Here is a 14,072-nt window from a genome sequence, read left to right as displayed (position 1 = left end):
AACCGATGCGCAGCCTGTTGCATTTTATTTCTCGCTAAACCATATCGTTTTTCAATTATTTTGACATACGTCGGTCAGTAAACATACGTTTTTTGAATTTAATTATATCAACTCAGTTGTCAATTTTCTACTAAAGTCAGTACATCATATTATTCATGTAATTCTATCTTTTAATCCATCCGGTTATGGCGTTTTTCAATTATTTTGACATATGTCGATCAGTAAACATACGCCAAACCATAAACTTAATGACTAACACACGGTTGCCGATATGGTTTTCGAAAATTACCAAACGCTATCCCCTGATACCGGAAACAATATTACATAACAACTTCCTACGCACCACCATTGACCAACATTTGCTCAACATTTGCATCATTGACCAACATTTGCTCAACATGTGCAACATCATTTGGGTATCGAATACGACATATACTACTACTTACGATGTTGTGAAATGTCTAATTTGTTCACTTTAATTTTAACAGCCAAAATACATTATTAGTTAACTTCTTTGCATAACTCACTTTTTTCTCTTCTGTCAGAAGAGACCTTAGCTCTGTCAGGATCTTCTGGAGTATAAAACTTGCTGGAAATTTGTTTGCCACCACATGCCAATTCCTTATTGGAACATTGTAATTAGATCTAAACAAAATAGATTATTATATTTTCAAATTATTATTTAATCAGTAGTCTTTTATCGGCTTTTACTTCTTTTTTTCTATACAATAATTATATAAACCTACATTTTAATTTTCTGCTTTCATCTTTAAAGTAAAGAAAATACGCTACCAGCACATGTTAAATGGTACACTACGACTACAATGGAGAATTTAAAGATGCCACTTTCCAACAATGTAATAAATCAATATGCGATCAGCCTGGGCATGCACAAAGAGTAAAAAGAAAATTAAAATTCCACATGGGCCAAAATAACGAGGTTATCTACAATTGAATAAATACATTGTTCTTAGAATATAATCAGTAGCTCGTAAGACTAAATTTAGTGTATATATATCTAGAATTAATTTATTAACAGTTCAGATTTAAAAAAAAAAATCTATCATTCAATCTATAGACACACACAATTTTTCACTTCGTAAAATTTCAGAAATATTTTAAATTAATTGTTTTACAACTAGTTGGCGAATATGTCCTAACAACATCAGCAATAATATTTTTTAATTTGCCTCTTCCATTAAAAATTGAAGGACATGCTGTGTAATAGAAATAAAGTGATAATAAATACGTATGAAGTGAAGCTATTAAGTCTGTTTTCATAATATCATAATGTCTATAAACGTCATAGTAAGGTATGAATGTCATTATTAGGAACTGACAAATTGTTATAATACCAACGCTTACTTTGTTTTGAAACACACATACACATATATATATATATTTATTTTATCGATTTGGTCGACAACACGGGGTTATTTTTGCCGTATTTGGGTGTCGAAAATATTTGGACAACATTTTGCTGTCGCCCAAATAGTTTGGTCTTTATCTTCTTTATGAATCCCTTGAGAAAAAAGTCTGAAGCTTTTTGTGATTTCCAACATTACCCTCAACAATCACCACATACTGTTGATTTATGGAATTCGAGCAAAATACCTCTACTTGGCATGGATTTCCCATATTTATTACAATGGATGGCGATAGTTTGGTTTACAGCTTTGTTTTGTTGAAATCCATCCAAATATACTATTCTACTACTCTATTTTAATCCAACTGCAATAGAACAAATTTTCCATTTTGGGGTCAAAAGTCTAATAGTGAATCGAAACCACTTCCATTAGAATATGAATACAAAATTTCCGCATCGACTGATGTTAATTTTCAAATTTGACTGAAAATTCGCTGATGTATATAATACGTAAGTATATTTAGGGTTTCAGTCACAAACGAGCAGGTTCGTGACAGTGTCTACATGACCCAGAAAAACTTTCAAGACGATCGGGAAAAAGGAAGATGTTTTTTTCAAATCCTTTTATTGGGGCTTTAGAGGCAACGTCAATCAAGTCATGCTCTAGATATTTCAAGGTTTACAGTTTGTTTAGCTCTGTTTCCGGGACGAAAAAGCGTTTTCCCGAGTATTTGGAATTTTTTCAAATGTATTCAGCATGGGCCAGTGCCCCGTGCTCTCTGTTATGAGAAAAGGTTTGCAAAGCCACGCCCAGTTACGTCCTTTCGTGTTTCGGGGACCTTTGAAACGGTTAATAGGCGTCCCGTTGATTAATTCTCTTTTGCCTAGCTCAAATAAATACTTTTGATTGCTAGTACAATACATTATCGCTAGACGACTTAATAATTATGGCAAAAATTTCGTTTTCGAGACCATCACCATCATGAATCGATAATTTCCATTTTTTGCCTATTAGTGATGAAAAGCACGTGCAAAGCACTCATTATATTCAAAATTACAACAAAAAACGACATTAAACGCTCAAAACTAAGATAATCGTTGAATCCCTAGTAACTTCGATATGCGATAGTTGGTTTCCTAACCCCATCTACATGCAATTTTCGAAATTCTCAATTTCTTTTCTAGCTATCTAATGTTATTGAGTAAAATATCGCTAAATTCGTCTCTGAAATGCCAATTGAATGGTACCAACATTTTTGGTTTTTATTAGTTATATCAAAAGTTAGGACGAAAAAAGAGTAAAAAAATCATGTGAACCCAATTTTCTCGAAAGACATTTGATGAATTTAGAGGATAATAACAGATGTATAGTTTTGTTTTGTTGGATTCTATCTAAATATATTGAAATTTTTAACCCAACTGCAATAGAACAAATTTTTCATTTTGGAGTCAAAGGTCAAATGGGTATTCAAAACCACGTCTTTGGGCTATAAACTCAAAATTTATGCAAAAATTTTCAAATTTGACTAAAAATTTGCTGAAATATATGTGTTCGAAGTTTACCTCATGACTTTGTCAATTTCAGCCATATGTCATATCTCAGATAATCCAATCTATGAAATGATGGAAGTTTTGTCATCTGTTATCTAGAATCCATCATGAACAACTTTCAAAATATTGCTATTAAATCTATTTTCAGGTTACATTTTGACCAATATATATACACAATATATGTATACAGTATATACACAAATACTTTTTTTACTTCTGTGTGAGGGCATTGAAAATGAAAATATAGGCAATCAGAATCATCGCAGATCATTGTGCAGCTAGCGATCAATAAAATCAACTGTGAATTTAAAATAACAACATATCATGCTATGAAGAGGGCCAGGCCACAGACACGCCCTAAAACATGCTTGAACTACTGTTCTCAGCTCTTTCAGAGTACAAATTGTAACCGGTGTTTAATTTACCTTACAACAAAGCACTTATCGGTAGTAGTGAACATTTTTAATGAAGGAAAATGATAAAATAGCCAATGACTCTATATGTATTCCTTGCGGTGTCGACCATATCCAATGATGTTCCTCATTTCTGTAAATAGGCTAAAAAAAAACAGTCACTCGAAATTGGGCGACGACGATTGGGCAGCGACTCGACTATATTTTAAACAAACTGTATTAATTCCCTGAAATTTTGTCAGCCCATACCAGCGGTATTCAAATTTTGAATACCGCTGAAAATACCGATGTGAGTAGCTCACTATATGCTATAGAAAACGAGAGGCCCAATTACAGCAAAAAATAGCTGAAAAAAAAATTATATACAAAATTAGTCATTGAAATCAGTATTGAAAACGACACAGGTTACATAGCCCACATTTTGTGAGAGAAAATATTATCAACCTCTCACAAAATAGGAAAACCCCTAACATATAATATCTACTTTTACAGTATTCAGTTTAGTGTTTGCTGTACAATTTATCCATTATTACAAATGAAAAGCCCATTAGAGATAAGCCTTGTTTGAAAACAATTAGCGGTAATCTGATACATCGACTTTTGTCGGTGTCATCGACGAGACAAGAGACGCCAAAAGAAGCAACATTTATTCTCAAACTGCCTTACAAAGTCAGTATTGTGATCATCAATGTGTGTCAAATTATTTAATTGCCACATGGTAGATCAACAATTTGTATTCATTCCAAACGTAATAACCTAATGTCCGACTTTTATTGGGTTTGTCGTTAAATAATCAAATAAACCGCGTTGTCTTTATGCATGAAAGCGGATTTAAAGAAAAATTCACATGTATTCCGAAAATTGTAATATGTATGCAATGAATGGAGTGCCATCTTGAGTTATTGCATAGTCTTGACAAATTTGTGATATTAAAAATGTTTCTAAAGCATAATAGGAGTCAATTGTTCAGTTTCAACCTTGAGTGTAATACAAAATGCATACATATATAATGCTACATGAAATGCCCAATTAAATTTCAGTTGTTTGCAATAGTTGCTAGGTTTTGTTTAGAAACAAAAATAGTGATTCAAGACACCGTAATGATATCTGCCCAAGCCATCTTCAAAACAAGTGTGGCCATAACATAAAATTTAAAAAGAGAACTGTACCTTTTTCTTTTACCTAACCCAATGTCCTTCAAATCAGCAAATGACATGCGCCGTGACCAAAGCTAGCAACCTATGCTTATAGAAATTCTTGCCTTTACTATTATTCGATCTTGGTCGAGCACAATAGGTACTTTCAGTGGATCAAAAACCTAATATGGCAACTTAAGACAACATAAACATGTGTTGCCGTGCTGTCGTCAAAAATAGTGACAAAAAAATAAAATAAAAAAGTCGTTTTTACCAATGAGGACTTTAATAAACACAGGATCAATAACAAAAAAATTTACCTCCATTTTGTGGGAAAAAAAAATCACTTATTATTGCATGGCAAAACTTGTCAATTTTTATCTTGTTTCAAGTGTGTCAGAAAACCCCTAACATATGATACCTACTTTAACACAGTATTCAGTTCATTGATTTCTGTAAAGTTAACCATATATTTGAAATATCATATTACTCAACAGTACAAATGAAACATGGTTTTCGAGCTTAAAATGAGTCAATTGTCTAGTTTTATTGTAATATTAAAAATCATATATTTTATTAAAAATTAGCACAATTTACTGCAATTAATCACGTTATACTAACTTATTGAATTTCACCATTGCAAGTATAAATGCAAACAGTTAAATTCATCTTTTGATATAATTGTAAACATACTATTAATGAGAAAGTGAATACAATACACAGCTGTAAATATATGATTTAGTGGATACACAATAAAAAGTGTAAATGAAAAATCAACGTGAAAAAACGCATTTTATATGCATTCTGGCAATCTTTTAACTTATGATAAAACTCAGATGATTTAAGCTGAATTTTTTTAGGACTTCCTGTAATAAAAAGTATATTGATAAAGCTATACCGTTTACTTTAAATCATTAGTAAAATTCATGAAAGACTTTAAAATTTACATTGAGTGTAAAGGTAAGTAATTATCAGTCGATACTGTCTTAATAGTCATTCCAGGTATTTATTTGATTTTAGAAAACTTACAATTTCTTGTAATTGCACTCGAATTTTATATAAAAATTTGTAAAATAATTCCAACTATACCTTGACGTAACACTATATAGAAAAGGCCATGTAGATTAGAACTGTTTGCGATAGTTACTTGTCTTTATTTAGAAACATTTTTGCCGAAATTGTAATGAAAAGTATGTCAATGAAGTTAAGTATAAGTAAATGGTTTATTTTATATCTTTAGTCAAATTCATGAATGGCTCTTTATTCTACATTCAAGTTTAAAGGCAGGAACTTATCACTTGATACTGTCGTAATAGTCATTCTAACTATTTATTTGATTTTAGAAAACTCACAATTTGTTGTAATTGTACTCGAATTTTATATAAAAATTCGTAATATAATTCCAACTATACCTTGAAGCAATACTGTACCCATGTAGATTAAAACTGTTTGCTATAGATGCTTGTCTTTGTTTTGAAACAAAAGAGGTAATTCAAGACATCGTAACCATATGCTCATATATAAAATGGGAACTAAAATATTATTCATTTCTTTTCCCAATTTCCGTTTCCGATTTTCCGGCTTAAGGAAAAGCATGAGGTGTGGAAAAAAGATGAGATAAACCAATACATCATGGGCTGAATTTTGAATAAACTCGAAATCTCGTAAAGGTCAATCGGACCTCCTGAAGTATGGGCACCAAGATGGCGCACAACCTGAACTCAGGTTGTGTACCAGGTTAGGGTTCAGGTTATGCAACATCTTGGTGCTCATACTTCAGGGGTACCGGTCAATCAAGCACAAAGCATAATATATTTCTAATGTTTGCTTTTGTGATAATGCATAATTCAACGTACAGATATTATTTGTGATAGGGACATATAAATCCCAATGACATATTTAAGGTTATCGTAAAAACAGGTGTTGAAAAAACAAAAGTCCTAATTTTGGGCAATAATTTTTCATTTTTTATATTTATATTATTTGAAATAACATTTTATAAAAATCAATTAGGGCGAATAATAAAAATGCTAGATGACAATATGCTACATCCAAAACCCAATACGGATTAGTTTTAATTGCGTTAGATGGGTCTTTACTTAAAAATTACTAGCGGTAACATAATACATTGGAATTTTGTTTTAGTGTCTTCTCCGAAACAAGAGTCGCAAAAACAAACATCATTCGTTGTCCACAAAATCAGTATTGTGATAATCACTATGTATCAAATTTTCTAATTACCTCGTGGTAGGACCAAATAATTTATATTCGTGTTAATTTCCGACACCTTTTGGGTTTGTTTATAATCAATTGAGTAAATCGAGTTGTCTATATGCCAGCGAGTTGAAAAGGACAATTTACATTGGATAACAATATTGCGATTCATTGTATAATCTTTACAAAGTTTTAACAGCAATTATTTTTCTCAAGCTTAATAAGAGTCAATTGTTTACTTTCAATCTTGGGTGAAATACAAAAAACATACATTAAATAAGCATTAATTTTACTAATACATACAAAAATACCCTTCAACTATACATTTATTTGAAATTTCTGTAAATATCTCATGCTATTATGTTATTGAATGTCATCCTAACTGTAAGTTTTTATTCCGAAAAGTTACAAACTGTAGTAATTTATTCGAAATGCATTCATCAAAACACATGACATAATATATTTTTAGGTATTCATTGAGTTAATGCTACATAAAAATCTCAATTACATTAGAGTCATTTGAGGTAATTGCTAGGCTTTGTTCGGAAACAAAAAAAGATAATTCAAGACACCGTAATAATATTTGCCCAAGCCATCGCCAAAACAGGTGTCGTATTTACACTACATTTAAAATGGGAATTGTGATATTTTTCTTTGTCCCAATGTCCTTCAAATCCAGCAATTGGCATGAGGAATGAAAAAAGATGATAAAATATGATAATACCAATTCTTGCCTGGCAAGTTATTCGATCTTGGTCGAGCATATATTCAAATAAACCTTTTTGTATATATATATATAGTTTTAGTGTTTCAAAAACCAGTAATATATGGCTACATAATAATAGTAAATATCACATGATGTTATGTTATCAAATGTCATTCTAACTGTAAGTTTTAATCCCGTAAAGTTACAAATTGTTACAATTTATTCGAAATACATTTATCAAAAATACAAGGCATAAAATACTTTTAAATATTCATTGAAGTATTGCTACATAAAAAGTCATATTAGATCAGAGTTGTTTGCGATAGTTCCTATAGGCTTTGTTTAGAAACAAAAACGGTAATTCAAGACGCCGTAACGCTATGTTCCCAAGCTATCTTCAAAACAAGTGTCGCAGTTACACAACATTTAAAATGGGAACTGTAAAATTTTCCTTTGTCTCAATGTCCTTCAAAACCAGCAATTGGCATGAGAAATGGACAAAGATGATAGAATATGATAAAAGTAGTTCCTGCTCTGTCTATTAACCGACTTTTGTCGAGCACATATACATAAACCAAATTAATCCTATTGAATATGTTTTTCCCGTGGGTCGATAGAGTCTCTCAAAATGTGCGGTCCTCTAATCTTGTCAGAATCAATAGGACTAACAACGATTGAATACAACTGTAATATTATTCAAGAATTCAATATACGTATAATTCATAATGTGTCTTGAAATATTATTCTAACAGAACTTACTATTCATTATAACAAAATCCAGTTTCTATTGCTGCTTCTTTGTTCTTTAAATACTGCTATGCATAGGCTATATATTGGACCCATGTTCTAAATAGGCAACAAAAGACGCTCTAATCGCGAAAGTCGAGTATTGTTACTAGTAAGCTGGTATTTGTCTGATTGAGCATCTAGCTCAGGGTGGTCCAAACCCAGGCCCGTGAGCCACATGTGGCCCGCCACTCCTTTATCTGTGGCCCGCGTGGAATTCGGAGAGGAATCAAAAAATCGCATTTCGTGTTGTTTCTTCATAAAATTAACCAAAAAATCTTTTGACATATTGTTGCATCACTAACGCCATTGAATTGACTAGTGTTATGGCTTGCTGAGGCAACTAGCGAAGTTAAACGAGCAAAGTTCTTGGCACTCTTGTGGCGCGCGAACAATGCAAAAGTAATTTTGTGGCCCGTGGAGCTGCCAATCTTGGACGACCCTGATCTAGCTGTCCAGCAAGGCATACAATTGTACAGATACCATACTTATCATAGCAGCATATTCAGTAGTATTATACAAATTTGAATTCGTTTTAAAAAGAATCATTAACATTTGACACTAATTACCACTAATGATTATGCCTCATTGTCAAAATGAATGATATAGAGTCAGTATTTGTAAGAAAATTCCCAAACGAAATTTGCAATTTCAAATTTCTAGCCCTCACATAAATCGGACAATCATATGACCATCAAAGGAAGAATGTTCTAATATTAGACTTTAATCTTCAGATTTTTGGTAGTGCGTCAAAACCATATACTTTACATTACACCGTGCTTTCGTTCCAAAATTAGTTCAATACTGGACAACAATGAATATTTGAAAAAATGTAAGATGTGAAAAAAGAGAAACAACTAATCATTCAAGTTGATTTAATTTTGTGATTAATTTTGACAATTTATTGACTTCAATATCTCTCAATATCCCGTTACTATGCACAAAATATGCTCTTGGAAATTCATAGAAAACCAACGTAGAATTCATGTATGTTATTACTGGGTCGGCTTCTGTTCCATAGCGCCACTGTGAGGATATAGTAATTCAGGAAAAAAAGAGTTCTCGTCTGTAACGTCCATCAGTCCGACATTTTAACTGTACCACTAAATCCCCTGATGAATGAAGCATTCACGTAGTTTTCATGTCATTGATATTTTTGTTAATTAATGATTTAAATTTCAACAACAAAATCTATTAATTTTTGTGCGACCCCAAAAGAGGAGCGAATCTTCACACCCATCGTGACTAAACATTGTTTTAATAAAATTCGTATTAAATGTTGTATAACTGTATTATTGTATATTTTTGTTGTTGAAAGCGGAATTATTTTGAAGTATACCAAGGTGAAAGTCCGTCGAAAGTTCATAATGACGATATTAGCGTTCAAATAAATTAATCTCATTAACACGTAATGAAAGGGTCAAAAAGTTTATAAGCAAAAAAATTAAAATTAGATGTTGGTGCATATAGTTGAGACGTGGATATTTTTAACTTAAAATGTATTTTTGTTGTCTTTACAATATCAAACCTAAACAAGTTCTCATATCAATCTCGATTTCATTGGAAATGTTTGTAAAAATTAAGTATCTGCTCGCGGCATTTAAAGTATCTAGACACCAATTACATTAAACAACAGTCAGTCATATACTTAACACTCACCACTCACTTTTTGTAATACTTTTTTATTTCAAATATGAAAGTCCTACTGTTTTTTTAATTTTATGCAATTTTTAGCGAACAATAAATTACAAAAGCCAAACTGTCCGATAATCTTAGGACAGATATCCGTGCTTCTACGAGCTATCAGTGGGGTAAAACTTGGAGAAGAGAAATTGAATAAATATTCAGTAAATCGAATCGTTTTTCACAAAGGTATCTTGGGGAGCTTAAATCCCAGACAATTATCTCACCTTGCTAATGTAAAATTTTAGGACATTCGCAGGGTGGCTATCGGCGTTATAGGCCTACAGCAATTTAGAATGATGTGAATGATTATACAATCTGGTGCATTTACTATTCGGATTTTTTAATTTGAATTAACAGATTTGGACCCTCCATTAGTTACCACAAACCAATTACTATTTTCACAGAGTATAAGATGCACAATTGAATTGTCACCTAAATTTCTAATAAATTTGTCTTAAGAACGTGTTTGTGAGTAATGGTAGAGAGTATCCTCAATTATTATGAATTAGTCGAATCGAATTTTAAGAAATTAATAATTAATATTCAGTTTCTTTTTGATAAATAAAAATAAAAATTGACGATTATTGTGAAGCTGAGTGTCAACAAGTGTAAAGATAGAACATGCTGTGACAGGTTTTGTTCAGTATTGCTGTGCTTGTTGACAGTCAGAAATCGTAATAACTTCGAAATTGAATCTTTCAGAAAAAGGGTATTTCGTAGAAAGCCCCTGCCCAACCACCATATATATGAGGTAGATGCACATTCGGTGCCACATGTGCTAGAGTATTCTGGCTGATTTTACCAATGATTCCATTTGCAAAATCATGGTATAACGGCACCATCGCCAGAGCGGATGAAGAAACGAAGAACAAGCTGAAAATGGAAACTCTAATCTAGCAACGTAAATACACGTGTCATTTCATGAAACTTCGGTGTCATTACAGCTCGTGGGCATTTGTCTTGACAGAAATGACTGATTATCTCGTTTCAATCGTTACAAAATTAACGTATGATAAATAAAACGTAACCTTTAAAATTTTCAGTTCAGTTCGATAACTTCAATTCAATTCACGAACTAACAACATACTATTTAGGAGCACATGATTAAACTAGAACATAGTTTGACTGTGGCAACATTGAAGCTAAACCAGAAAAATTGTTCCCTTGAATGAACATTCATAGCCATTTACTGTGTTCACACTGCGTGTCTGCTTTTTTAGCAAATTATGGCCGTTCAAAAATAAACGGAATATGGAATATTCCATTAGTTTTAGAAATCACAAATTGAAATATTTGCGATCAGATTTAATTGTTCAAGACTAGCTTCTCATATTAATTATATTATACTAATTGTGCAAATATGCCTATCTGTATAGTATAGTGGGGTTTTATGCCAACATAACTGTTACTCAATGAGAAACGCTCATCAATCAATGTCAGAGTATGAGATATCCGTTAGTACTGGCGCGACATACAATCAAATAAGAAAAGGAAACTCTCAGATCAAGTTTTTGTTAGTGGACATGCAAGTGTAACTATAGAATTTCATACGTATAGGTTTAAGTGCTAATTAGTACTCATGTAATATTATTAACTATGTCAACAATCTATGAGAACCAAGATAGCGGACACGAGGGCTCTTCCGTAGTATGTCTACCAGGTTAGGGTTAGGCCTTATTATTAGTCCAATTTTCCTCATTTTAGTTATCTCACGAGTTCGGGGAATAGTCAAGTGACTCCTGTAGTATTTATACCTGAAATTATGGCCTAACCGTAACCTGGTAACATACTAAGTGTAAAACCTGTGTCTCTCAATGTAGCCTACCCTGTTTCATATAGAAACTTGAATCTGCGTTTCTACGTATTTATATATAAATGCGACAATTGATAGGATTTCGTGCCCTCTACAAATATCTGCATTCTGTGGTCGCGCATACTTTATCATATACAATAACACAATTTATAGGTTTAAAGGAACTTTCAACACACCCTACTGTGTTTAATTACCTAATATAGTAAGCAATTCGGGATTCGAATCCGCGTTTTTACGAATATAAACTGATAGCGCAGTAGTCCCCAACCGGAGGCCCGTGGCCCACCACAGAGCAGTTGGAGTGGGCCTACCATTCAAGGTGCAGAACTGTTTTTACTTTTACTAAAAAACTCCCCGTTCTTCCCAGTTTCATTTATTGGTAAGGTTATTTCACAGGGTGTTTTCGTTTGTTGAGCCTGGATTGTTTGAACATAATGGTATTCGGAATCTACAAAGCAAAATACCACTGGAATGATATACAGGGGGTCATGAGTGCTAAATGCCTCCAAAACGGGCCCCCGAGACAGAAAAAGTTGGGAACCACTGTGATAGCGCATCGTGAGTAATCCACATTTTCCACTTGCGCACGTATAGCCCCCCTCCTTATAAAATTATCAAATCTGTCAAACAACACAAATATAAATCTTAGAAAAGTACTGCATGTAGCATCCCTTACTATGAATCTTGCATCCTGGATTCGAACCCGCATTTCCACATATTTTTATTGAAATCATATTTGATAGTACATCACACCAACTGCAAGAATTCCGCGCTTATCGAACTTTATCAAATTTTAAATTTAATGAGTCATACAAGTATTAGATTTGCCCTGCCCTGTTACTTCACTCAAATTAAATTGAAAAGTCGGGATCGAAAATACTTTTGTATATATATATAAATACTTATACAATAATATTGATATTACCTACTACTGCAAGTGCGTCGCGCTTTCTAAAATTTAAATTTTATAAGCCATACAAGTATTGGATTTGCCCTACTCTGTTACTTGACTCTATATACACTGACAAAGTGCGGATTTCTTCGGTATTGTTCCATTACATCTGAACCCACGTACATTTGAACCCGTAATTTGAACCCACGATAATTGCACCTGCATACTGTTGCACCTATGAAAATTTTTTTACGGATATTTGAACCCATATACTAACACTCTTAGCACCCGCATATAGATTGAACCCGCGGATATAAGGGTGCAAATGTATGGGTTCAAATGTACAGTCACCTTCAGTATATATCTATACTTATACATAATAGTGGTAGTACCCATACTACTGCAAGTACTCCGGGATATTCAAACGTCATCAAAATTTTAATTCAATAGCCCACACAAGAATTATATTTGCCCTACCCAGTTACCTGACGCTAAATAGACTGAAAAAGTCAGGATACGAACACGCTTTCGCATATATTTATACTTATACAATAATATTGATAGTATATACTACTGCAAGTACACCGCACTTTCCAGAACTTTATCAAATATCTAAACGTGAAAAGGCGTTGCCTTCATGCTTCGACCGACTTATTTCCTTGTGTCGTTTAATGCACACCAGCAAATTCTAAAGGCGTTATTCCTAATTTACATAAATTTTAGAAGATGGTAAAAATAACCGGAATTTTGACGTAATTTCAATAGTAATTTAGTCGCACTTCATCAAAAATTGCATTTTCATCAATTTTTTTGATCTACCACAATACGACTCTACTTTATTCTAGGATTTTACTACCATTTCAAAAAAACTTGAAAAAGTAATAAACAGTTAATTCCACATTATTTTTAACAGTAACGTCACGAATACTTCCTTATATATAATCATATATTCATCTATATATCACACCTGGGAGCGCATAGCAGCCTATATGTTGTTGTAATCCAATGTTTTGTCGTGGTTGCAAATCCAATCGTGTGTGGGCGGGTAATATTGAATCATTTTAAAATACCTGCATCCGGTTTTTTAATCAAAAACCATTCAAGCCTATACGAGCCATCAAAGGCCCGTGCATCAGATTACGTGGAATATCCGTAAAACGAAAAAAATTTTACATAGGTGCAATAGTATGCAGGCGCAATTGTCTTGGGTTCAAATGTGCGTGGGTTCAAATGTAATGAAACCGGATTTCACAACTCACTTGCGGATTTCCGACGAAAACACGAATCTGCACACGCTTCGATAAATACTTAAGTGGTGTTTCTCGCGAGTTCTCACAACGAGAAATAATTTTTTTTTCTATTTGGTGTCAATGGTGGCAACCCAAACTTTCCAAAATGAAAAGCGGCAATACAAAATACTATAAATAAACGAAGAACGCCATAAGTTTTGTTTTATGATGGACCGCGACCGATTAAAATCGCTTTCTCGACATTGCAAATCGCAAAATT

This window comes from Styela clava, chromosome 2, assembly GCF_964204865.1.
Source record: "Styela clava chromosome 2, kaStyClav1.hap1.2, whole genome shotgun sequence".
NCBI classification, from domain to species: Eukaryota; Metazoa; Chordata; class Ascidiacea; order Stolidobranchia; family Styelidae; genus Styela; species Styela clava.
The sequence above is the reverse complement of the archived record's forward strand: the minus strand, read 5'-3'. Positions refer to the sequence as shown.